At 42.1% G+C, this 25,757-nt stretch overlaps 1 protein-coding gene across 17 annotated transcripts in view; it reads right to left on the bottom strand.

Moving 5' to 3' along the window:
- The window catches only part of LOC132678728 (uncharacterized), a 308,777-nt gene that overhangs the window by 170,075 nt on the left and 112,945 nt on the right, over positions 1 to 25,757 (bottom strand). The window lies entirely within an intron of this gene.

Genomic DNA, 25,757 nt, shown 5'->3' with positions numbered 1-25,757 from the left:
GCACTTGCTCACAGACACTCTCTCTCTCTCTCTCTCTCTCTCTCTCAATAAAACAATGAACATTTAAAAAAAACTAAATGTACATATTCTATATAGTCTCTATAGATGTAAATATCTGTGTATCTATACACATATATACACACAGTATATATGTATACTGTATAATGAATACAGTATGGATGTATTTGAATATACATTATACAGTATATTCCATGGATGATGGAAAAAGAGGTGATTTTTGTCTTTTTAATCATTCACCTTTGACCTATAATGATTACTGATTATTTTTATAATCAAAAATGGTGAATCATTTTTAAAGTCAAAGTACGTATAGTACTTGGATGTCCAAACTGTCTTCTAAAGCTCAGAATGAGGGAGCCAGAAGGGACAATCCCTTTTTAATGATGGAAGAACTAAGGCCCAGACAATTGTGACCTAAATCCAAACAAAAGTTTACATAAAATTAGTGGCACTGTTGCATAGCATAGTCTTTTTTTTTTTTTTCCTTATGATAGTCTTTTATTTTTCCTTTTTACGTGCTTCTTGTAGTACAACCTTATCTGGAAAAAATGTCACCCTGAAGCAATGTTTTGAATCTCTGTTGTTGCCATGTTTACATGAAAACCAAATTAGGGCTCTCATTAGAAAGACAGATTGCCCAGGCCCCTGCAAACTCTGTCTTCTGTCCCTTAGCGCCGAGGAGACATGTAGTCTCACCCTACCCAGGATATGAAACCAAGAGGACAGGGAACCCAGTTTCTATTGGAAGGCAATTTGCTGAAAGCTTTCCTTTCCTTGGGCTCTCCCTCCTGTACACATCTTCTAGAGGCTGAGCCAGATTAAAGCGAAACACCCTGCTTCCTCAGCAGAATCCACCAAAGAGACTTTTTCTGGCAAAGGTTTACAATGGATGGATGTCAGCCCCTGGGGAATATTCAAATATGTGTACATTTGTTTCCCTAATCACCATAAATATTTACATTGTGCTTATCAGTAGATTACATTATATATTTATTTAGAACTATCATTTACAGTGCTCTCCCTTAATTGGGAAACGAAACAGCTGTTTGGCACTTAAAAGAACATGTCATGTCCCCTTTGACTGATCACTTAAAGAGGACAGGGATTAGAAGTATTTACTTTAGGATTTCTAAAATAGGCCTGACCAGTTCTATGCAGAATGAAAATGATTTCTCAGGAATCTTCTGCAAAACCAGATTATAGAGATATATGGTAAGAAATGATAAGTAGAAGAGCAAATCCCTCGGAATTAAAGGGCATATGTCACCAATATAAAAGTGACTGGGGAATTGCGTAGTTGGTGTTTCATTTCGAATTCTGTTATTTACTCCATCAGCTCCTTTGCTATTGAGTGCGTAATGGTATATAAGTCCATGGAGTCACTCCTTGATTTGCTAACTAATCTGCCAGTGAGCAGCTCAGAGGAAAGCTCTTCAAAAGGGATTGCTTATTCCAAAGGGGGGGGGGGGAATATATATATATATATATATATATAAATATATATATATACCTCTTTAAGTCATATTTGCAATTTTTTCAAATATCAAAACATAAAAAATCAAATGGCAAAAAAAAAAAAATCAAATGGCAAGTTTTTTAAATGACTAATTTGTTTTATATTATGATCCTGCTTATAATGGAAAAGAAAGACTTAAAACCAGGTTTGTTTTCTTTTTAATTAAAGTGGATGTAAAGCCAGCTTTTCTGCTTGTACTTACTTACAGGAAATATAAAATCCATGGTGAATATTGGCTTTTTCTGGCTTTGCCCACATAAAAATGTATTGGTTATATGTGAAAAGGTGACTATACTTTAGGAAAACAAATAAACTTAGTGAATTCACGCTTAGTGTAGCTATGTTAATATAAAGGAAATGGTTGTGTTTACTAATGCCGTATCCAGTTAACGGTGTGTGAAGTTCAATTTAAAAATCCTATACAAATAGTTTATAGGATACAAATGCAGTTAGTTAGAACAAGTTTCTTAAAGCATAGCCGATTTACATAGATTTGTATCAACATAGATTTCTAATCCACCATCATTATCAAATTATTTCACATTATCTTCAAGGGGAAATGGTTTTGTCCCCAGTGGTAAACATAGTTTAGCACTCTACTTTGAAGGGTAGGGGGGTTGTGTGTGGAGTACGGAAATAACTCACCACTTTAGTTCATGGTATTAGACATTTTTGAATAATAGCCAAAGGGTTCTTGTCAGTTTCAGGAATTTACCAAGTACACAATTTCACTTTTCAGAAGTGGGCCTGGAATCAAACTCTTAATAGAACGTGATAGCAAGTCTGTGTCATAGATTTCAGGAATGGCTTGAGGGTGCTTTTCAGAGTTTCCACATACTAGGAATGTTCAGTCAAGTCAATAAAACTAAACTCTGGAGCCAAGCAGTCACGGTGGGAAAATGACTACGCACAGAATGCCAACAAAAAAGGCGAGCATGTTACGTCAAATAGTGATCGAGAAATCAGGCATGGGGCAAGGCATAGCAGAATGGTTACCAATGAGGATTCCAAGTCAGGCTCTTTTTCTGACTGAGGTTGTGACCTGGAGCAAATCATGCAATTTTCTTTCAAAGTGATTTATTTCTGCAGTGAGTATTGATAGCAACCATGTACCCCCACTGGTAGCATTTAACGCAGCTGTAAATGTTATACATATTCTGTACTTCTTTGCTTAATATTTGTCTCCTCTTTTTAGACATTAAGTAACTTTAAAACTCTTTTTTTCGTGTTTATTTATTTTTTGAGGGGCGGGGTGGTGCAGAGAGAGAGGGAGACACAGAATATGAATCAGGCTCCAGACTCTGATCTGTCAGCACAAAGCCTGACATGGGGTTTCGAACTCACAGGCCACGAGATCATGACCTGAGCCGAAACTGGATGCTTAACCAACTGAGCCACCCAGACCCCCCAGACATTAAGTTACTTTATTTGTTTTTCATTGTATGAAAAGACTATAATTTATTCACTGTATTCTCTTTTTTAAATTATCTTCTTTAATTATCACATAATAGCAATATTAAAAGAAAACTGTTCTGTGAATCACAACTTCAACACCTGAAGTAAACAGGTATTTTGTATTACACTGAATTCCCTTCCAGGGATTTGTCGACATTAAGTTACTTTAAATCCAGGTCCTGCTCATCGTTGTATCCCCAGCATCAATCATGTGACTGGCCCATAGCAGGTATCCAATGATGATTTGTTGAGTAAGATCTTAGTACACTGAAAAATTATGCAGAGAAAATGATGCAATTCATGTTGTATGTTTAACCCTATGCCTGCATAGAGTCTCAATGCATGTGAGATACCATTTTCATTGTTATTATTATCTGCACCCGATTGGTGAATGTTAAATAAAATAATAAATGCCAGGCTCTTTCAAGATAAAGCTCACTTGGATAACTCAAATTGGAGGCCACTAGGGAACTACATTTTATTAGTTCAATTTGTAGTGGTCAGGCTTAAGGAAATCACTGAAGTTTGGCTTCTTAGCCGGAATGGCAATTCATCAATTTACAATGGAAGATATATTTTTTTCTAGGGGTCAGGACTTCCTGAAATCAAGGCAGTCAGAACATAGAACTGATAGTCAGAAAGGTGCTTATGCATTCTGAATCTGAACACAAGGTATTGTCTCTATGGTCGTGTGGGATCTGTGATACCAACCAGAGACCGACCCTGGTTCCACTATTCTGGTACTTTTCTGGTGGTTGAAAGTTTGTATCCTGCAAATACCCCAAATATAAGGTCAGTCTTTCTCTCTCTCTCTCTCCCTCTTTTTCTCTCTTCCTTTCCCTCTCTGTTTTTCTGTCTCTGCCTCTCTACCTACCCTCAGAGAATGATCCATGCAGACAGATGCGTCCTGTCTATGCCTAATATAATTCTGAAGCTGAAAGGAACCTTAGAGAACATCTCTTTCCCTGAACTGTTACCAATATCATGGATGACAAATGATTCTAAAAGAAGAGGCTTGCCAAAAGAAACATTCATTGACTGTGACAAACCATGGGCCTGACCCCAGTTTTCTAACTTCTGATATTTCCTGTTCATTTGTAAGCTTTCTCTACAATCCCTATTATGGTAGTCTGAAAAATGGCCCCCAAATGTTATTCATGTCCTAATCCCTGGTGTCCATACATGTTACCTTGTATGGAGAAAAAAAATGTCTTTTCAGGTGTTTGATTAAGGTCAGGGTCTTCAGATAGGGGGATTATTCTGGATTATCTGGGTGAATTCTTAATGCAATCACACTATCCTTTTAAGAACTAGGCAAAGGGGAATCCGTAATACACAGGGGAACAGGTGATATGAAAATGCAGCAGAGAGAGATTTGAAGATGCTGGCCTTGGATCTTGGAGTGATGCCACCATAAACCAGAGAACTCTGGAAGCCACCAGGTTCTAGAAAAGGCAGGGAATAGGTTTTCCCCTAGATGCTCTGGAGGGAGCATGGACCTACTGACACCTTGATTTCAGCCCGGTGATTTTGATTTCAGACCTGTAGCCTGTGGAACTGTAAGAGAATAAATTTCTGCTGTGTAAGCTAACAGGTTCGAAGTAATTTGTTACAGCAGCCACAGGAAACTCATACACCTATGAAACTAGAAGTCCTATTTTCCTATTTAAAAATCTTGTAGCCATATGATATGACAATGGGGCAAAATATTTTATACACAGACTGTGGTGGAAATTACACACAGCTCTTGGTCCAAAATCACCCTTTATAACATGACAGGACTATAGTTATATTTTACATATATTTAACAGAGATTTTTGCTTAGTTTTTTTTCTGTAGATGCCTTTAAAGCCATGATGACTTATCTTATAAATAATACATACATAAATTATCCTTTGGCATGTTACTTTTTCAAAGAATTAATTTCATAATATTTTGTTAACTTTGTTAGCTTTAGTTTCAGAGGATGACTTTATTGTTAACTTTCTCCAAAAGCTAGACACACTCCATTTGCAGGAATTGCAAACCCCATAACCATAAAGGCTCATCACTCTTCCCAGGAGTGGATTTAGTCATTTCATAATCTTGGCGTGTGTGTAATTGGCTGGTCCTTTTTGACCTTAACTAAAACACCTCTTTTGAAGCTTAAGTCTTGAGAGTATACAAGCCAGCCCTGGAAAGGATGCATTAGTATTGGTTGGAGATTAGTAAGCTACCCCCTAGTTCAATGAAAAAGTAGAGTTATTTAAAGCAGATGGCAGAATAGAAGGGTGTTAATTGGTAAGACTAGATGTTTTGGTAAATAAATTTTAACTGAGCATAGAATTTTTAATAGCCAACAGGTATTGGCCCAAAGGCTTCTGTGACCATTAATAAGTTATATTATTTCCAGGCATTAGTTTCTAGTGACAATTGGGTTTTTTACTTTCTGGAATTGTGTTGATTTGTGTGAAGGCATTTATCAGAAGTCCTCCTATAGTAAACATGGTGAACAAAGTCACTGCAATTTATATAATCAATTCACTAATAAAAAATTAAATATTATAGCAATGTCTGTATGCTATCTCTCAGATATTTTATCAAAAGAATCAGTGGAGAAAAATCTGGAATTCACCACCAAAGTGAGAAGAAAATTCTCTCAAGAAAAAAGGAAGTAAATGAAGGTCATGTTCTTTTTAAATTTTTTTTTAACGTTTATTTATTTTTGAGACAGAGAGAGACAGAGCATGAACGGGGGAGGGTCAGAGAGAGGGAGACACAGAATCTGAAACAGGCTCCAGGCTCTGAGCTGTCAGCACAGAGCCCAACGCGGGGCTCGAACTCACGGACCGCGAGATCATGACCTGAGCCCAAGTTGGCTGCTTAACCGACTGAACCACCCAGGCGCCCCATGGTCATGTTCTTTTAAAGAGCAGCAAGAATCGTCTGTTAGTTAAGCCAAAGGAAATTTCCATTTTGTAGGTCAGAATATAGTAGGATGATAGCAATCCTTATGATTCAACTTAGTAGTTTGCTTAGAACTGATTGGCCTTGGATGGTCTCAAAGTGGTCTGATTCAAAGGTATGCCATGAACACTTGACTCCTTATGATCTACTTCCCTACTTTGTCCCTTTGACACAATTTGCCTTTCAGGGGTCTAACAGAGTTGTTCTTATAGGATTTGGTGTCAATATCTAAAAAGAGGGGAGTTTTTCAGCCTCCAAAATGGTTGATATTCTACATGGAGCAACTTGAGACCCAAAAATGATCCAAAAGTCATTAGAACAGGAGATGAATGGGACTCATGTCCCATCCTCCCATTCAACCCAGGGGGTAATGAATTTTGTGCTGTTTCTTATATCAAGTTCATTACCAAAACTTGTATAATCTCTGAAATCCAAATGCAGGAGGCACCACCATGCTTCATACAGGAGTGCAAGGCTTCCTAAGAAGGGTAATTATTTTACACATTAGCTACATTTAACCAAAATGCCTCCATTCAGCCTGGAGTGGAGAGTTTTTCCCCTACCTACACAGATCAGAATTTATCTCAGTGTTTAGAAGGGTTCTTATCAAATTAGAGCAATGATGGCATCAAGTTTTTCCTTGATATAAGGACAAATCGGGGTCCCTATAGGAAAATGATAACAGAGTCACATTGGGTAACTTGAAGAGGTATTAATAAAAGAGTAATTAACAAAGGCATGGGCAGGGTATAAAGACACTACACGGGATCATGCCATACCTTGGGGCTTGTGCTATAAATTGAATGTTTGTGTTATCTCCCAAGTTCATATGTTGAAAACCTAATGCCCAGTGTGACCACACTTTGTGGTGGGGCTTTTGGGAAGTGACTAAGTCATGAGAGGGAAGCCTTCATGCATGGGATTAGTGCCCTTTTTGTATGACACTTGATAATGATTCCTTGTCCCTTCCACCATGTAAGACCCCAGGAAAAAGATGACCATCTATGAACCAGGAAGCCCTCACTCACCAAACACCAGATCTGATGGCACCTTGATCACAGACTTCTTAGTGTGCAGAATTGTGAGAAATAAATTTCTGTTGTTTACAAGCCACCTGGTCTATAGTATTTAGTTATACCAGCCCTAATGCACAAAAAACAGCTAGTAAAGGTTGATCCACTGTGTATACTTCTAGGCCTGAAGTAAAGGCGGGGGGGGGGGGGGGGAGGTAGGTGGGTGGAGAAGCCTGTCTGAAAAGAACCATGACCACTCTATAGGAAGGGAATGTGGAGAATAAAAGTTCCAATGTATTCTTTCTTACCTCCATCTCCTGTGATCTATTTTGCTGAGCCCACCATTGGCCAGAGGACATGAGAATTTGTGAATACAGTCCTTGAGGGCCAGCCTCCTAAGACACCAGTCAGACTAGAGAAAGGTAGAATGTGGGTCTGTGGGGGCAAAAGTGATTTTTCAGCTCCCAGTATTTATGCACAGCCCAGTTACATCATTGCTTTTGAAAACTGTGGATAAACAAGGAAGTGGGTGTGACATGTGCATGGAAGGAAATCAATGTCATGTCCTTATGAGAAAAAGTGTGAGTGTCTACAAGGAGAATGGGAAGAGGGAGTAACTAGTACTTATTGAGTGTCTATTACATCCCAGATGACATTTTGGGTGATTTGTATATGCCATCTCATTTTTTTTTTCAGAAGCACAATACACCATAGACACATCACCATCCTACATATAAAAATGCAAGGGCTAAACAACTTCTGTGACTTCTTCAGAATCATATAGCTAGTAGGTAGCTATGGCAAGATTCAGACCAAGTCTAAATTCTAAGTCTTTGCTGATCTCACCCTTGCATGTAATGTGTCCATGCTTGTCTATAATTTGAGACCTAAAGCCTTATGTATGTGACTCTTCAATAAATATACATATACATTGATACTAATCCTCAAGGGTCAGAAATGTTATATTTATATTAATCTACATACTCTCAGGACATGCTAGTAATATCTTACAAAATGCACTTCCCTTTAGACATCTCACAGTGTCTTTGCACATTGCTCTCTCTGCCTAGAATGTCCTTTCCCACACTCCCTGTCACCTACCATTTTTACCAGTCAAAATCCTCATGTTGTTCCAGGCCTACCACAGATACTATCTTTTCTGAAAAACTCCATTCCTGAATTTCTCATAATTAATGGTTTCTCCCCTTTGTTTTCCAACTATGTCATCTCGAACACTTACTACCATTAGGTGTCTGTGATAATAACCTGTGTGTGTTTCTCCGTCTTCCTTAGCCTACGTAGGAGACATTATGGGGTTTGCTGTCACAGCATCTACTCCTCCTTTGGGTGTCAGTGTCCTGAGTTTCCTTTAGAGAACAACCCCTCGCCCACTCTCAATCCCTTGTATTTAGGTTGGAGCCCTCTCTGTTCCAACTCCAGCATTATCCTTGTGACCCGGCTTGGCCAATCAAAGTAGCATCTCCTCTGGACTCAGTGGTTGGCTTGGGAACAGGTCCATGACCAATCACAGCCAACTGAGGCTAATCCTTGGACTTTTGCTGGAATGACCAAGAGAAAGGAGCTAGAGACAGAGGAGAGATGGAGAAATAGGGAGTCTTTTTCTTTTCTTTTCTTTTCTTTTAAATTTGAATCAGACAGTATAAAATCTGGAGTCATCATGTGGAGAGAGCCTGTGTAATAGTGAAGTAGACACAGAAGAAATTGGAGTAAAAATATTCAAAGGGGACAAATCCTAATGACATTTGCTTCACCTGTTTGGTTTAGCCATTACTACTCTAAGTTTTTCAAGTATGTGATCTGATATGCTTAAGCTTTCAGATAGTTTCAACCAAAAAGTCCTAACTATAACTACCTAACAGCATATCTGGCATGCAGGAAAAATTGCTCAGAAAATATTCATTGAATGAATTAAGTGGAATCCTTGCAAACTGATATTTGTCCATGTGTCAAAGTCCTAAACCAAAAGGACCATCAGGTTTCACACTCTTCTCTTTGGTTTTAAGACTTAACAAGTATTTGAAATGTGTTTGCTAAAGACTTTACATTCTTCTCTAGCATCTGACATAATCAGAGGGAAGATGCATTGTGGTTGAAATTAGGTAGCAAAGGCCATGCCTGATGTTTTCAAGGTGTTGAAAACTCAGGACGAGCCCGATCGTTTTTCAGCCCATGTGCTTAGCTGCTCCTGAGGTTCATTGGGCAGTTTCTGGGGACTGAGATGTTTGGAATATTGTTTCCTACTCTGTAGGAAAAATAAGGTTAGGATTTACCTTTCTATCATCCTGTTACTTTTCTTTATCCAAATCCATCTGTCTCTGGGCATTTTCCTGCAATAGTAGTAGACACTTTTTAGAGTTTCTGAACTTCTCACAATCATTCCGTTAGTTTTTAGCCAACCCAAAGCAACGGACTGACAGAAGCCTCAGCAAACTGGACCAGGGGTGGAAGCCTGAAGTGAGATGGGTCAGTTTTCCTCAGGAACCTGGAATTAGAGCCAAGAGATAGAGAATGGAATTTATTTGGTCATTTAATGTGTCTGGAACTATAACATGTGGCCTTGGGAGCTGTGGGTGGGCATCTTTCCCCCACCACATGGAATGAGGAGCAGAGAAGATGCATCTCCTGGGACAAAAAAATAATAATAATAAAAAGGAAGCAGTTGTGCAGATACAGCAGAGATGGAAGAGAGTGTGTACTCCCTGGTTCCCGCCATCCTTCCAGTTCACTATTCTAGACTTTTCTGAGCCCTCACTATATTCCTGCTCACCATTCCATTGCAACACCTCTGCATCCTTATACTAAATCCTCATTTTTTGATGAAGTTTACCCAACTGAATGCATGTTCCCAGCAACCATGGAAAGAAAAAGAAAAAAAAAAAAAAAAAAAAGAACTCATACATTAGCCAAAAAAAAAAAAAAAAAAGAATCTTAAGGTGAGGAATTACCTACATAAGAAGAAATATCCAAATTGAGAGAAACAAGACAAAATCATCAAGAGAGCTGGCAATTGTCATTCCAGACTCATTAAAGACATGTCTCTCGGCTCTGAGAAGAGAAAGAGAAAGCTTCGGTCAGCCAGCTGTGCAGGACGGAAATAGAATGGACGTACTCCATGGATTCACATAGCTGCCGAAAGTGAATTCCTTCCTGCAGTTTTCAGCCGGCAGCTGAGCCATGAAATGTATTCCCAGTTAAAAATTCCTTTCCAAGCCCTATCCTATGACTTTGTAAATCGGTCTGCACACAAGAGCTAGAGCAACTCTCAAGCCGAGAGATGTTATGTTTGCATCATTGTTGACGTTGACACGTAGACAAGTATTCAGATGGTCCATTAAGTAAATGCTCCTTACAAGAATGGGGCACATCTGGCCGTTGGACAGCATCGCCCTGGCTCTGTATGGCTGGAAACCCCCAGTTTGGCTCATTAAGGAGAAACAGACATGATCATTGTGTCAAAACACAAGAGTGTATTTTATTCTGCCATCGCATTCACTTATTGGCATCTGATGAAGCGAAAGAGATTTTAGGTTATGAAATCTGCATTTCTTGCTCATATTTGTTTTGAAAATACATGCGGCATAATATGGATGAGGAACACCCTCCTTGAGCTTCCGGCCAATTCTCCCCAGTCCACAAATGGATTGGCATCCTCATAAAAAAAAAAAAAAAAAAAAAAAAGAATCTATTCCTGCTTTTTTTCTTATCTGTTTTCAAAGCACACAAGCTATTGAAAACAACAACAGAAAGCATGTCCTTTTTATCCTCAAAAAAACCCAAAAGTTAACCTTTCCCTTACTATCATTGTAGGAGGATTATCCACATTATTGGACATCCTTTGGAAGTATCTGGACAAAAATACAAACAGCACATTAATGCAATCTGCAGATGATACTAAATTGGGAGATGCTGTTTTCATTGTTGATGACAGTATTCATTAATTAATGACTGATTAATTAATCAGGCAGCCGGACTCAACAACAGCCTTGGTGAGAAGGGAAGGGTGCAGTAGAGAAAGTTAACATTTGTGAGAAAGGCAAAAGGAGCTATGAAAAATTAAAATGAATCTAAACCCCAGATGCCATGGGAGTGGTGAGCAGGTGAGCCTTGGAAATTCACTTGCCAAGCCAAAGAGGACATGCATGGATGGCCAATTAGAGACCCCTGTATACAGCAGAGTGAGAGCTGAGTTAGTTCTGGTTCCGTAAGTAGAGGCATTGTTTCTCAAAACAGATCATCTTTTCTTCCAAAACTTTAATAAGACCGCACCTGGCACAGAGTGTTAAGTTCTGGAACTGCACTAGAATGCCATTAAAGAAAGAACACCTTACATGTGAGTTTTCCAGGCTTTTCTGTTTTTTTCCCAAGAAAGAAATTTCGGCCACCTTCATTTCGGTTTTTTTGTTTTGTTTTGTTTTGTTTTGTTTTGTTTTGTTTTGTTTTTAGTAATTCCTGACAATATGTCAGCCACTTTTACTGGCTGGGATCATCCTTGGTTGTATCTGAAAGAAATGCGGATGCCTAGGAGGCATCCCCAAATTCACAGACTCGAACCCAAACTCTGTTCTCCCCCTGCTCCCACCAAAACTGCCCCTTTCCCCAGTGTTTCTTGCCTCGGTTCTTGGCATCCCGCTTTTCCAGTTAGTTGGACTTTAGAGCGATCCTGGACTCCATTCTTTCTCTCAAACCACAAGTTCCATCCATTAGCAAATCCCGTTGGCTCGAACTTCAGAATAGATCTGGAATCTGCCCACGTGTCACCACCTCCATTGCAGCCACGGGACTCACACCGCCGGGATCTCTTGCCACGTTTGTTGCGATAAATATCCTAGTCGGACTCTCTGCTTCCGTTGACATGAAGGTCAGATCATGTCACTTGCCTTCTCAGAAGTCTCCAGTGGTTTCCCAAATCGATGCGTGAAGGTCGACAAGGCCCTCTGTGATCTGCCACCCCTTACCGCTCTGACCACATCTTCTTTTCCTGCCTCACCCACTCAGCTCCAGCCACATGGGCCTCCATTCCATCCCTGTAACATGCCAGGAAGATTCCTGTCTTTTCTACGAGCCTGGATTTCCTGTGCCAGGAATTCTTTTGCCTGGACATCCACATGCTTCACTCCCTCTGATCTTTATTCCAGAGTCATCTGTGCCTCGAGGCCTTTCCCAACTACCCTGATGGCAATTGCAACCCAAGTTCACATCACATGTCCTTTCCCCTCTACCTGCTTTGTCTTTCTCCCTGTACCTATTATCTGTGACCATACTTCATATTTTTCTTGTTTATTATTTGTCTCTTCCCTGATAAACACACCCAGAATATACATTCCTGCCTTGTTTGCTTTTTGTTTTATTCCTACATGCAGAACAGTGCCTATCACACATTAGGGGCTCCGTAAACATTTGCTGGAAAACAGAATGCAACTTGATGCCTGTTGGCATTTTAATGGTGCTAAGTTTCATAATCAAAATACTTGATCGGAGTCAATAAATTCTAAAAGAAAATATCTAAGTTCACATCCAAAGAGCACTTATAAATCTGTAGCAGAGCTGGGTAAGCTTTTTTTTTTTTTTTAATTTTTTTAACGTTTTATTTATTTTTGAGACAGAGAGAGACAGAGCATGAATGGGGGAGGGGCAGAGAGAGAGGGAGACACAGAATTGGAAGCAGGCTCCAGGCTCTGAGCCGTCAGCCCAGAGCCCGACGCGGGGCTCGAACTCACGGACCGCGAGATCGTGACCTGAGCTGAAGTCGGCCGCTTAACCGACTGAGCCACCCTGGCACCCCTAGCTGGGTAAGCTTTTAAAGTAGCTTTCTCGGTCTACACAGTGCATATATCCTCTGTTCAGAGGCTAAATGGCATTGTTTTCTAAGCCAGCGCCACGTCTGGCTAGAAGGCTGTAGTGTTGTATTTTTAAACAGTAGGGAATATATTATCAGAAGCATGCAATAGCTAAGCTAGAGAGACTTAAAAAAAAAACCTCAGAAATAAGGAAAGTGATGCTCACAAAATGGAATCTAGTGGAAAGAATACTGACTCCAAAGTCAGACAAGAGTTAACCCTGTCAGGCAGTGTTCTCAGAACTTACCTGTATTAACTTGTTCAGCATTCACTACAACCCCAGGAGGGAGGAATCATTGTTTTTATTCCCATTATATCATGGGAAATAGAAGGCAGAGAAAATGCAATAATTTGCCCAAGCCTAGACATCTCTTGGGAGATGGTGTTTTGAATTTGAACCCAGGCCCCAGAGTCCATGTTCTCATGTGGTTATGCCCAAAGTCCTCTATTTTTTTTTAATCTCAGGACCCCCTAACACTCCTTAAAAGTACTGAGGACCCAACAGAGCTTTGTTTAGGTGCATCATACCTATCAATAGTTATTGTATTCAAAATGAAAACTAAGACATTTAAAAAAATTTTCCTCAGGGGCGCCTGGGAGGCTCAGTCGGCTAAGCGTCAGGCTTCCGCTCAGGTCATGAGCTCCCCATTGCCGAGTTCAAGACCCGCATAAGGGCTCTGTGCTGACAGCTCGGAGTCTGGAGTTTATTTGGAATTCTGTGAGATCTGCACCTCCCCGCCCCCCCAACTCACGCTCTGTCTTTCAGTCTCAAAAATAAATAAACATTAAAAAAAAATAAAAAATAAAAAATATTTCCTCACTAATTCATTTAAAAATAACAATACACTAATTATATGTTACAATAAGTAACATAAGATAAATATATTTCCCCAAACAAAAAACATTTGGCAAAAAGAATAGCATCGTTTTACATTTAATGCCTGTCCTAATAGAAGACAGTTTGATGATCACATCTGCTTCTGCTTTCAATCTGCTATTACACGTTGTTTTGATTGCAGTATATGAAGAAAATCCAACTTCACACAGATACCCAATTGGAAAAGAATAGTTTACTAGCTCTTTCAGATAATCTTAGGTGTTCTTCTTTGTATGCAAAAGTGCTATTTTTGATAGTATGGTAAGTGCTGTTGTCATAAAGGTTAGTTGTGGTGTGGAATCCAGAATCGTATCAAGAAATTTCTCCTACCTTGTTACAGTAGGATCCATGAGTCACTTCGTATTTTCGATGGCTCTTTTGCCCACACGTGATTTTTTTTTAACACTATGCATTGGACATTTGGAAGATTCCAGTTCAGTGAGTTTTGCAGATATTTCAGAAAAAAAATTTTTTTAACAGGTTCATTAATGTCACCCATTCTCATTTTAAAAAGGCTTTATGAAATAGAAACCTGACAAGCTAATGGTGGCAGAAACGTGTTTTCCCAAACTCTGATTTTTGCTTGAAAAGTCCAAACTGTATTACTGGCAGCAAGGAATATCAGGTTACTGTCCCAGTTGCCCTTCTGGTCATTGCTTTAGCATATATTTCTAGACATTAGCTTCCAGCTATGTTTGTATCTTCTGAAATTTCATTGATTTATGTGAGTGTGCTTATCAGAGGTCCTCACGTAATATCTCTAGGAGAAAAGTTACTTCAATTTATATAATTAACATCAGTATGGAAAAAATATTTTGCTAAGGCACCAACAGCTCTACCCAGCAGTGGTTTTGGAGGCATCAGTGCCTAGATTAACATAATAAAAAAAGGTAAACAATGTCTTGGCCTTATTATGCTGATAGTTTTGACCACACAGCCCTCTTAAAAGACCTTTGGCAGGGGCACCTTGGTGGCTTAGTGGGTTAAGTGTGTGGCTCTTGATTTCAGCTCGGGTCATGATCTCCTGGTTCGTGAGTTCGAGCCTAGCATCGAGCTCTGTGCTGACAGAATGGAGCCTGCTTGGGATTCTCTCTCTTCCTCTCTCTCTGTCTCTTCTCTCTCTCGCTCTCTCAAAAATAAATAAACATTTAAACAAAGACCTTTGGCAAGTTGAGGGGACCCACAGAGCACACTGGGAGAACTGTTACACTATGCTGACCAGCCTCTCACATCCAGACCGTCCCTCTTACAAACTGTACCACTCTAGCCTCTCTCAGTTTCTTCAGTGTCTGTACCTGTCAGATGCAGCTATTAATACGTAACTCTGGTCTTACACAATTAACTTGAAAATTTGACGTGATCACATGTAAAGCTCTTGGACAAGTATCTGGCACACAGTAGGTGCTTGAAAAGTGGTAGCTGTCATGACCTTGGCCCAAACCCACAGCAAGTTATTGGCAAAGCTACAACCCAAACTCCCACTTTTGATTCCTGCCTGAGGTTTTCCTTGCTGCCCTCCTATCAGCAGGAGCAGGATTTTTTCTATGGTCATTGTTACCACAAGGAGCAAAGAAGCCGATTCGGTTGATCCAATTGATTTAATGGTCTTCCTAGTTAACGTCCTAGCTCGTAAGCGGAAGCAGTTAGGTGGAGTCATCAAGGTTATGTGTGACCCACATTTGGGTCGCGAATTGGCTGTGTACTAACTGTGTGACCTTGTGCAAGTTTCTACGCCTTGGGTCTCTCTTCTGTAAAATTGGATAATAGCATCTCCCGTACACAGTTACTCTGATAATTAAACAAGCTAATGCACAGGAATAGTAGGGTACCCGTCCAATGTATATGTTCAGTAAGGGTTAGATGCCTGCTATTATAACAGTCACGGCTATTGTTGTTATCTTCCTAGCTAAGCTCAACGTCACATCCTCAGAGAAACCTTTCCTGACCCTCTCGTGAAAGCACCCTATTTGATACTTACAGTGCTCCTATACCTCTCCTCCATTGGATTTAATGTAGTTGCAATGTTACATTTCAAGATGTGATCGTTTGATTGCCATTTATCATGCACACCAGGCTCTAAGCTCCGTAAAGACAGGGACAGGGTCTGTTACACTCATCGCTTGATCCCAACACCTGGCACTGTGCCCAGTCCTAAGCAGGTTTCAGTAGATACTTAGTGAAGGAATGAATGAAATTATTTAGTAGCTTGGCAAAGCATAGTTATACCCCATTATATAATTTATCTGAACTTCCTCTAGCACTTGTTACTCAAAGAATGATCTACAGACCAGGAACAGCAGCCTAACCAGGGAAGCTTGTGGGAAATGCAGTCTCAGGTCTCACTCCAGACCTGCGGAATCTAAACGGGCAGTTTAACAAAAATCCCCAGGTAATTCATATTCTTATCAAAGTTTTACAAGTATGGACCTTTGCCTATTCTTCACCAGTCCCAATGGGGGAGGGGGCTGGGAGGAGAGAGAAGAGAGGGAAGGAAAAGCGAAGGGGAAGGAAGGAGAGGAGAGGGGAGGGCAGGGCAGGGCAGGGAAGGAGAGGAAAGGGGAGGGAAGACAAGACAATCGTTCAATTTCCTGGGTAAAATAGCACTCTCTTCCACAATCCCAGGTCTCATTACATTCCCAATACAAGCATTATTACAAATATTACCATTTCTAAAAACCAGCTGCATTATAATTTTTTTTCAGCCTTGGCCCGGCTGCTCTTATTTCCTACTCACATATGATTTTTTCCAGAAGACTATTTTGGCCTCAGCCGAATAATTTATTTCAGAGACTTTATATCCTAAAATATTCTCTGGAGGAGACAGAAACACCATCTGTGCCCACTTCTGGAAAAACAGCCCCAAACCCTGAAGTAGGGGTGTCATTTTCATGACAGAGGTGCAAAATGTGAATGCCTGCCTGTCTACCACAACCTCAGAGAGGAGGGGAAAACACACAGCAGAATCTCTTCTCCCGAAATAGCACCAAACCAGTCCCGCTCCAACAGCCCAAAGAGATTATAAAAGAATGCATGGTACCCAGGTGACCTTTGGAAAAATTACAGCCTAGCTTTTTAATGAAGAGGTTATTATTCTTAGAATGTATTCCCATTTTTGAATGGGGAAGCACGTTCATCATTGGATAGTGATAGGCAAGAACTCCAAGAGATTCCATGAATGATTCATTTGCCTGTGTTCAATCGTACCCATTTTGTGCGACAGGATTTCCAAATTCCCTTTGTTGCAGTGCTCTCTGCTCCGAAGAGAAGAAATGGGCCTGGCCAGAAACAACGCACATCTCCCTCGTTTGGGTCCTGCCTCCGCCAGTGTTCTGACCCGGCAAGACCTGAATCTGTGAGCTGATAGTTATCAAATGGTATTTGAATTTGCTGCTGCATGTTCTCCTGGAGCTTCTTCCTTGCCCGGGACTCTCCTCTCTCTGACTCTCTCCCTTCCGTCTCCTACCCGCATAAGGAACGCTACCTTGGGAACTAAAGCCGCCAAATGTGTAGAATTAATGCCTAGAGTAGATCTGTCCCTGTGGTCATGGAGTCCCTTCCCCTAACTTTTCATGTGGCTTCTGCCGGGGTGACAGGCATGGACTTTATGTTAAGGGGATATTAGGACAACTGGAGTGAGAACACAGACAGAGATCCAAACTGAAATGATAGCTATGAGCCAAGGGGCCCAAAGGGGGTCTTTCCCCCATCTGTAGGCAGAGCAAACACAGCGTCATTGATGGCTTGGAGGAGGACAGTTGCCAGCTGAGCCCAGCCCAGGGTAATGTAAGAAATGAGGCTCATGGGGCACCTGGGTGGCTTGGTCAGTTAAGCATCCAACTTTGGCTCAGGTAATGATCTCATGGTTTGTGGGTCTGAGCCCCACATCAGGCTCTGTGCTGATAGTGTGGAGCCTGCTTGAGATTCTCTCTCTCTCTCTCTCTCTCTCTCTCTCTCTCTTTCTTTCTCCCTCTCTCTCTCACTGCCCCCCCACTTGTGCTTTCTCTCTCTCTCTCTCAAAGATAAATAAACTTAATAAGAGAGAGAGAAAAGAGAACACTTCCCAACCCATTTAAAAAAAAAAAGAAAAAAGGAATGGGCTTCAAGGTCGCATAGCTGAGAACTTGAGTCCTGACTCTCACACTTGCTAGCTATGCCTCCTTGGGAAAATTGCATTTTATTATCTGAGCCTCACCTTCTTCATCTTTTTAAATACAGGCATATAATATCCCTTTGTGGGCTTTTGTGCAGATTAGAGAAGGTATTGTTCCATAACACCCTGGCATGTGGGTGATTCTCAAGTAATGTTATAGTGGCCCTCTCTCTGTTCCACGGCCGTGCTGAATGTACCACGATGTGTGTCCTTGACCCTCACGATACTGGTAGGAAAAGACAAAAAAGAAACGGAAAGTGGGGGGGGTGGGCAAGAGCAAGGGAGAAGAAACTGTGAGCTCGTATTTATCTACACGTGTGACTTAAAGAACACGTGGCTCTCCAAACAGCTGTAAGTTGTTCAAATCATGAGTCCAAGGAATTCTCTTTTGAACATAAAGTATATGGTGGGCTTGTTTATTATTTCATTTTTTCCCTTTAGCTATTTTAACGTCATTTGCCTTTTGCTTATTTTTCTGAAGATTATTTATTTTGAGTGTGTGTGTGTGTGTATGTGTGTGTGTGTGAGTGGGAGAGGGAGAGGGGCGGGGAGAGAGAGAGAGAGAGAGAGAGAGAGAGAGAGAATCCCAAGCAGGCTCCTCACTGTCAGTGCAGAGCCCAACGTGGTGCTCAAACCCACGAACCATGAGATCATGACCTGAGCCAACATCGAGAGTTGGATGGTAACCCACTCAAAGCATTTCTATAGATGCTTTGTGGTTTACTGTCCTCACCCTCCCCCCGTCAGCAGTACGCTCATCACGCCTGCATTTTATGATAAAGTAGACGTCAACATCAAGAGTTAGAGAGTTGGGGCGCCTGGGTGGCTCAGTCATTAAGTGTCTGACTCTTGCTTTCGGCTCAGGTCACGATTTCAGTTTCCTGGATTCAAGCCCCGCACCGGGCTCCACACCCACAGCGCAAAGCCCACCTGGGGTCCTCCGTTTCCCTCTCTCTCTGCCCCTCCCCCACTTTCACAGTCTCTGTCTCTGAAAATAAGTAAATCAACTTAAAAAAATGACATAAAAATAAAGAGTCAGCTGCTTAACCGATGGAGCCACCCACGCACCCCATATTCACCTTTTGAAAGTCATTAGTGCCTCTCCTCCACAATTACTTTTAAAACGAACGCTTTCTGCCATGTAGACCCTTCCTTATTGGTCCTAACTGGAGTTTGAGAAGAGCATTAACATGGCTCTCAGTCAGAGCTTTGAGCCTGGCTCTGGTGGCACTGGGACCCTGTCCCAAGTAGCCACCCCCTTGTCATCATACTTGGGCTTCTTTATCAAGGAAGCAAGGTTGAGGAGAGGGAAACACTTGGAGATTGATGCAGTGTCAGGGAAAGGGGTCTTAATCCACAGAGCTCTTGGCACATAAGACAATCTCTAAATTGTAGGAGAGAGAAAGCAGCCTCAAGGTGTCTGTTGGGCGTTTCACTGACTGAAAGTCTAGGCTGATGTGACTTTTATCCTCCTACAGGCTGGTGGGGCTCTGTTGATAGATGACATTGGGTTGCCCAGGGTGAAGTCACGAGGGGTGAGCTGCGGAGGCCAAGGGGCTAAGCTGAAAGCTAAGGGCCGTTCTGCTATTCCTGTGCTCGCTGACTTAGCATCACTTTGGTTTTTTTTGGGTTTTTTTTTTTAATATTTTTTAATGTTTATTTATTTTTGAGAGAGACAGAGACAGAATGCAAGTGGGTTAGGGGCAGAGAGAGGGAGACACAGAATCCGAAGCAGGCTCCAGGCTCTGAGCCGTCAGCACAGAGCCCAATGTGGGACTCGAACCCACAGAGCTGTGAGATCATGACCTGAGCCAAAGTCAGGCGCTCAACCGACCAAGCCACCCAGGCGCCCCAGCATCACTTTGAATGGTAACCCACTCAAAGCATTTTTTTAAATTTATTTTTTATGTTTTAAAATTCACATCCAAATCAGTTAGCATCTAGTGCAACAATGATTTCAGGAGTAGATTCCTTCATGCCCCTGACCCATTTAGCCTATCCCCCCTCCCACACCCCCTCCGGTAACCCTCTGTTTGTCCTCCATATTTATGAGTCTCTTCTGCTTTGTCCCTTCCTGTTTTTATATTATTTTTGTTTCCCTTCCCTTGTGAGGAATTTAAGAGTCAAAGCATTTCTATCGATGCTTTGTGATTTATTGTCCTCACCCTCCCCCCACCAGCAGTATGCTCATCACACTTCCATTCTATGAAAAATGGTAAGACCTTTGTAGTTACTTAACCACTCATCGTGAGCCACCATTTACCTTCCTTGTAAGTTTGGGGACACAGCAGGGAGAAACTCTGGCTGCCCGTGGGAATCACCTGGGAGTCTCAGTGCCCAGGCCATATCTCATATCAGTTCAATCTGAGTCTTTGGGAGCTAGATGCAGGCACCAGGATTTTGTTTTGGACGCTTCCCAAGTGATTCTCATGTGAAATCACGTCTGAGAACCAGACAGTGGTGTGAGTGGAGGGGGGCATCGTGTGCAGTAAAACAACCGGGGGGTGGGGTCTACAGAAATGCTTTGAGTGAGGTACCATCGCAAGTGATGCTAAGTCAGCGAGCATCAGAAATAACATACGGATGACGTGCATGGCTGACCAACTGCCCTTGGCTTTCAATTCAGCCTCTTAGTCTCCAGCAGGATTCTCTGTATTCATCAGTCCTTACACTGGGCAACTTAGGGAGGCAACGTAAATGTTCTCTGCACCTTCTTGCCTATCTTTGGAAACATTTTTTAAGTTTATTTATTTTTAGAGAGAGAGAGGAGAAAGAGAATCTCAAACAGGCTCCATGCTGTCAGCACAGAACCCCACTCGGGGCTCGATCTCACTAACTGTGAGATCATGATCTGAGCCAAAATCTAGAGTCGGAGGCTCACCTGACTGAGCCACCCAGCCACCCCTGAGGAAACATTTTAGGTAAAGTTGCATTTTTTACGTTCAGTGTCAAGTGACCCGGCAAGCAAAGTAGATAAGCCTAGAACCCTGATCTTTTAAAAATGTTCACATGTATGCCTACATCCTCTGTACCAGGCACAATGCAAGTTGCTAGTGTTTTGATGTTGAGGACGACAATGATATTAATATTACTATCATCAGCAACAATAACTAACATACACTCAGTGCTTTCCCTGGCCAGGTACTGTACGAAGCCCTGTCCACATATTGCTAATTTATTCATCCCATAAACAGTAAGGTATATACTCTTGGCATTTTTCTTACTATAAATGAGGTTTAAAGAGGTTAAGTACCTTGCCTAAAGTTACACAGCTAGCATATGCCAGGGATTTGAAACCTTATTTGGCATGCAATAATGAATTAGGCAAACGAGGCAGTGACCTACTTTTTAGTTAATATTTTTATTATTTTATTTTGGCATCACCAGAGCTAACATAATAATAGGCCCATGATATGTTGTATAAGGCATTTGCTGAATTAGACATTTTCCTGCCCTCTCAGCCTGGTGTGGAAAACAGATACATGATGATTGTAATATGGTATGATATGATATGATATATTGTCAAAAAACAAATCAGGGACAATTAATTCTGCTTGGATAGACAGAATGGTGGGGGAATATTTACAAATAGAAGAGGGTATTTCTTAAAGGGCATTAAAGACTGAACAGGAGCCTGCCAAGCAGAAGAGAAAGAAGCATGCCACCTGGGGCAGACAGAAGGAGCAAATATACAGGCATAAAATTGTAAGGAATTCTGGACAAATGATCAGCCTATAGAAGGAGTTCTCAAAATTAAGGGCGCATTGGAATCACTTAAAGGCTTGTTTATTTATTTTTTTTTAAATGTTTATTTATTTTTGAGAGAGAGAGACAGAGCATGAACAGGGGAGGGGCAGAGAGAGAGGGAGACACAGAATCTGAAATGGGCTCCAGGCTCTGAGCTGTCAGCACAGAGCCCGACACGGGGCTCGAACTCACAGACCGTGAAATCATGACCTGAGCCGAAGTGGGACGCTCAAGCGACTGAGCCACCCAGGCGCCCCTAAAGGCTTGTTTAAAAAACACAGAATGCTGGGCCCAATCCTCAGATCTTTCAATTCAGCAGGGCTGTGTGAGACCATGAATTTGCATTTGTAATGAGTTCTAACGCCATTCGTACCCTTCTTGTCCAGGGACAACACATTGTTAGAGCCCTGATCTACTTAGAAGGATCATCTGGAAACCCCCACAGCTGTGTGTGTGTGTGTGTGTGTGTGTGTGTGTGTGTGCGCGCGCGCGCGCGTGGGCACGCCTGCGTGTGTGTGAGACACAAGCCAAAGGCAGCAAGACTTGCACCAAAAGTAAATTCTCTGAAGAGATGAGGATTTCTTCTTTTCCTGCAAGGAGTGGTGGTTAAATTTTACTGTTGGTTTTGGGAGCAATTCATACTGAAGCCGTCCAGTGGGAGGAAGCAGAGAAACCACAACTCAGGGCTCAAACGAGGAAACCTGGGATTTTATTGCATCTGTGCCCCCTCAGTGCCCTTACTCATGTGCTAGTGAAGGCCTGAAGCTAGAGGAGACCAAGCACGCTACATCTTTTGTTGTGCAAGTAAGCATTTGTGTCCAGTTCGCGGGGAAGTTGGCATTTTTTACTTCTCTTCCTGCAGTTTTGGCGCTGTGTCTGCTGACCACAGGTGAGTTCCTGTGTTTATCACCTACGTGATCTACTGACCCCCGAGGGCTATGAGCAGGGATGGTGGGGGGGGGGGGGGGACAAGTCAGGAATGTTCTCCCACGCAAAGAGTGAGGAGGGTGCTGGAATGCTGAGCTCATTGGGAAGGTCGTGGCAGATGACATCCTTGTGAAATTATGCCTTTCCCTCCATTTCTAATTTCAATTATCACGCTTTGCTTCTCTCATACTCCAGGATGGAAAAACCTAGGTTGTGTTTGCCGTTGCTCCTCACCCCCTTCCACAGGGGTGAGCAACCCTGCCAGGCCTGCCTCCGATATTAGGATCTTCCTTTTTCAGCCCCCAACCTGTGTAGGACAGATCCCAGCTAGATCTGGAGGTCCTGTCTGGCCGGTCATCGGAAAACATGTGGCATCTAGCTCCAGTGGCCGATTTTGTCACTAGGTTGGTTTGCCAGCTGACGGCCAACAGCTGTGTGTGTTACATTCCTGGCAGGGGCCCTTCCAGACCCCACCATTACTCCCAGGATTGGGAGAGAGGAGTAGGAATCGCCGACCAGAGAAACGAAACAAAATCGTGTTGTTGGGATTCTGTGTTCCATCTTTATTTTCATTTCAGAGGCAATTCCCCACTTCTCTGTTGTAATTTTCTAGAAAATTTCTAGAAGCCTACTTAGGAGTCGACCTAGTTACTGCCTAAAGCCCATGGCAACGGTCATTTTTCATTTTGGGATTTTTACTTTCTTGCTGTTGGCCAGGTAGGAGGAGAAAGAGAGTGATGGTCTAAAAAGCACACAGTACCTGAGACAGGTGAGCCCTATGCTCCGTTTTGTTAGGGGAATGGGAGCTTTATTATCGGTATTATTGATGAGACTCTGGCTTCCCTTGCAGAGATGAAGTATTTTTGTCATCATGTCTATTATTCTTCACAAGAACCCAATTAGGCAAGATTGCCTCAACAGAGGAGGCTGATTAAATTCACAGATTTATTGCAAAACCACTTTGGGAGTTATGGAAAATGAGTTTAACTGCTAAGCTTCCTTGCTTTAAAGGAAAAAAAAATTCAAGCTGCAAGCCTGCACCTTGGATTATCCATCTATAACAGATCATAAAATACCCATAACCTTGCACGCAGTTTATCTTTCTCCAGAGAGGCTGAAGATGCTTCTTCCAGGCTCCTCGTACCTCCCCCCACGGGGTAGGTGATGGCTTCTGTGCTCATGGAACACAAGGGGGATTTCTGACCTGGGGCAGGATGGGGTAGGCAGAGAGCTGCTTCCAGGATATAGGTCAAAAGGCAGATTTTGCTTTGCAAATCTCATAGCCAATTTGTGCAGGCAGTCCTTGTTTGTATTTGGGTCCCAGAAAAGTTGCTGTAAGTAGGAATGATGTAAATGAAATCTGATTTTCCACAGAAATGTGGACAGCATTGAGGATCCTGACCTAAAACCTGATGCCCCAAATGTGATAGAAACAACCACAAACATGATTTTGAAACTTTTAACTTGCTAGTGAGGATATCTAAGACAAACAGCCATACTGCCCACCCCCAAAGTCTCAGGTTTTATTTATTTAAGGCAGCATTTCCCAAATTGTTTTCTGTAGAACATTAACCTCCAAAGATGTCCTGGAATAAAAGGCTTATGGTGGTAAAATTGGGACACTGCTGCATGTTACGTGTCCCTTGGCCTGCAGTCCTCATTAACATAACAAAAATAAGAGCTGAGTCTCATTGAAAGTCTGCCTGAGCCAAGCACCTTATGTATTTTACCTCTTTAGGGCTTCAAAAAATAATCCTCAGAGGTGGATGCCGACTGATCCCATTTTGCACATGGGGAAATTGAGGTGTGGAGCAGTTAAATGGGTTGCCTGGTTAAAAGGTGAAAGGTCAAGCCAGGTTTCGAGTCCGTGCTCGTTCCCAGGTGCGCGCTCTTAGCCACTCAGCTTTCTCACTTTCTCACTGACTGCCGTGGCTACTTTGACACTTTGCTGTTAACTGTTTTCGTTGTCGTTATTGCTTTTTTACACAGTTGAGGCCATCCTTAACCGTAGCGATTGGTCACTATTTGTTGGCATCTCCAATGTTTATTCATGTCTTCACATAGAGCCAAGTTGGTAGCATTTTAGGTGCTAGCTTCCCCTAACATCAGGCTTTCATGCTCTGATCTCACATGGCCTTTGTGTAGCTGCTCTGAGCATGCTTTAGTGGATTTTCATCTGTATCTCTGACAGTTTACAGATCCACAAAGATGTAAGGGAGGCAGGATGCGTCTGAGTTTATTTACCCCGTCTTTGGCAAGAGAGTCTTCATCCACAGAATGAAAGTGAGTAAAAAGCAAGCATAAGATAAAAAAGGACACTCCGGGTATGTCGTTAACCCTTAGGTTGGAGGGGTTGGGATTCCTTGCACCAGTGGAAGGAATGCATCTTAATAACTGTTAGCTGGCCAATCATTTTATCTGAGAGATGTAGGGGGAGGGGTGAGGAGAAGGGGAGACCGAGAATGGTTCAGTACCCAGTGTTTCACCCTAAACAAAGTGTTCATTAAATGTAGGAGCCAGGCTGTCTGCTAATCACTTTACCAAAGCACGCGCTTGCTCGGGAAATGGGCCTTGCAAGGGTGACGAAGAGAAGAATGTGAGTTAGTGGTAGGTAGGGGACCTGTCTCAGCAGGAGGAGGGGCAAAAGGGACTAGAAGTGGTGTCCTCGGTCATGTAAGATTGCACAGGGCACCTTATCTCATACTCCATCGTGCTTGATCCCGGTTAAGTCAGCTTCCTGCCGTACATGTCTGTGCTCTCTGAGAGTCCACACACGAAAGGATTTGCCCTCCCTTTGCCCCCTTGATCAGTCAGGAAAAATTTAATGAGCACCTACACGATACTCGGCGTTTCCTTTTCACACAGCCCCTTTGCCTGATGTGGACTGGATGATGTTCAAGGACGTTTTTTGGTGCTTGAAACTGTTGTATGCTGTCCATGGACTATCTCCTTCCATATCCATAACAGTCATAAAAGAGAGAGCCTATTATTAGTTGCAGTTTACGAAGGAGAAAAACGGGGCTAGGAGAGGTGGGATGGCTTGTTAAAAGACACACAGCTAGTGACGGACAGAGCCAGGAAACTAATGTTACTCCCTCGAATTTGAAAGCCTGTACCTTTTATGACTCTCAAACGCAGTAAGTGAATGGGAGCTCCTCCACCACTGTTCTTTGCAAGGACTACATGGGTGCTATTTAGGAAGTCTAAGGCAAAAAATAAAAATAAATTTAAAAATGCTGGATTCATG

The sequence above is a fragment of the Panthera onca genome, chromosome A2 (assembly GCF_046562875.1).
Source record: "Panthera onca isolate mPanOnc1 chromosome A2, mPanOnc1 haplotype 2, whole genome shotgun sequence".
Lineage (NCBI taxonomy): Eukaryota > Metazoa > Chordata > Mammalia > Carnivora > Felidae > Panthera > Panthera onca.
The sequence above is the reverse complement of the archived record's forward strand: the minus strand, read 5'-3'. Positions and strand labels throughout refer to the sequence as shown.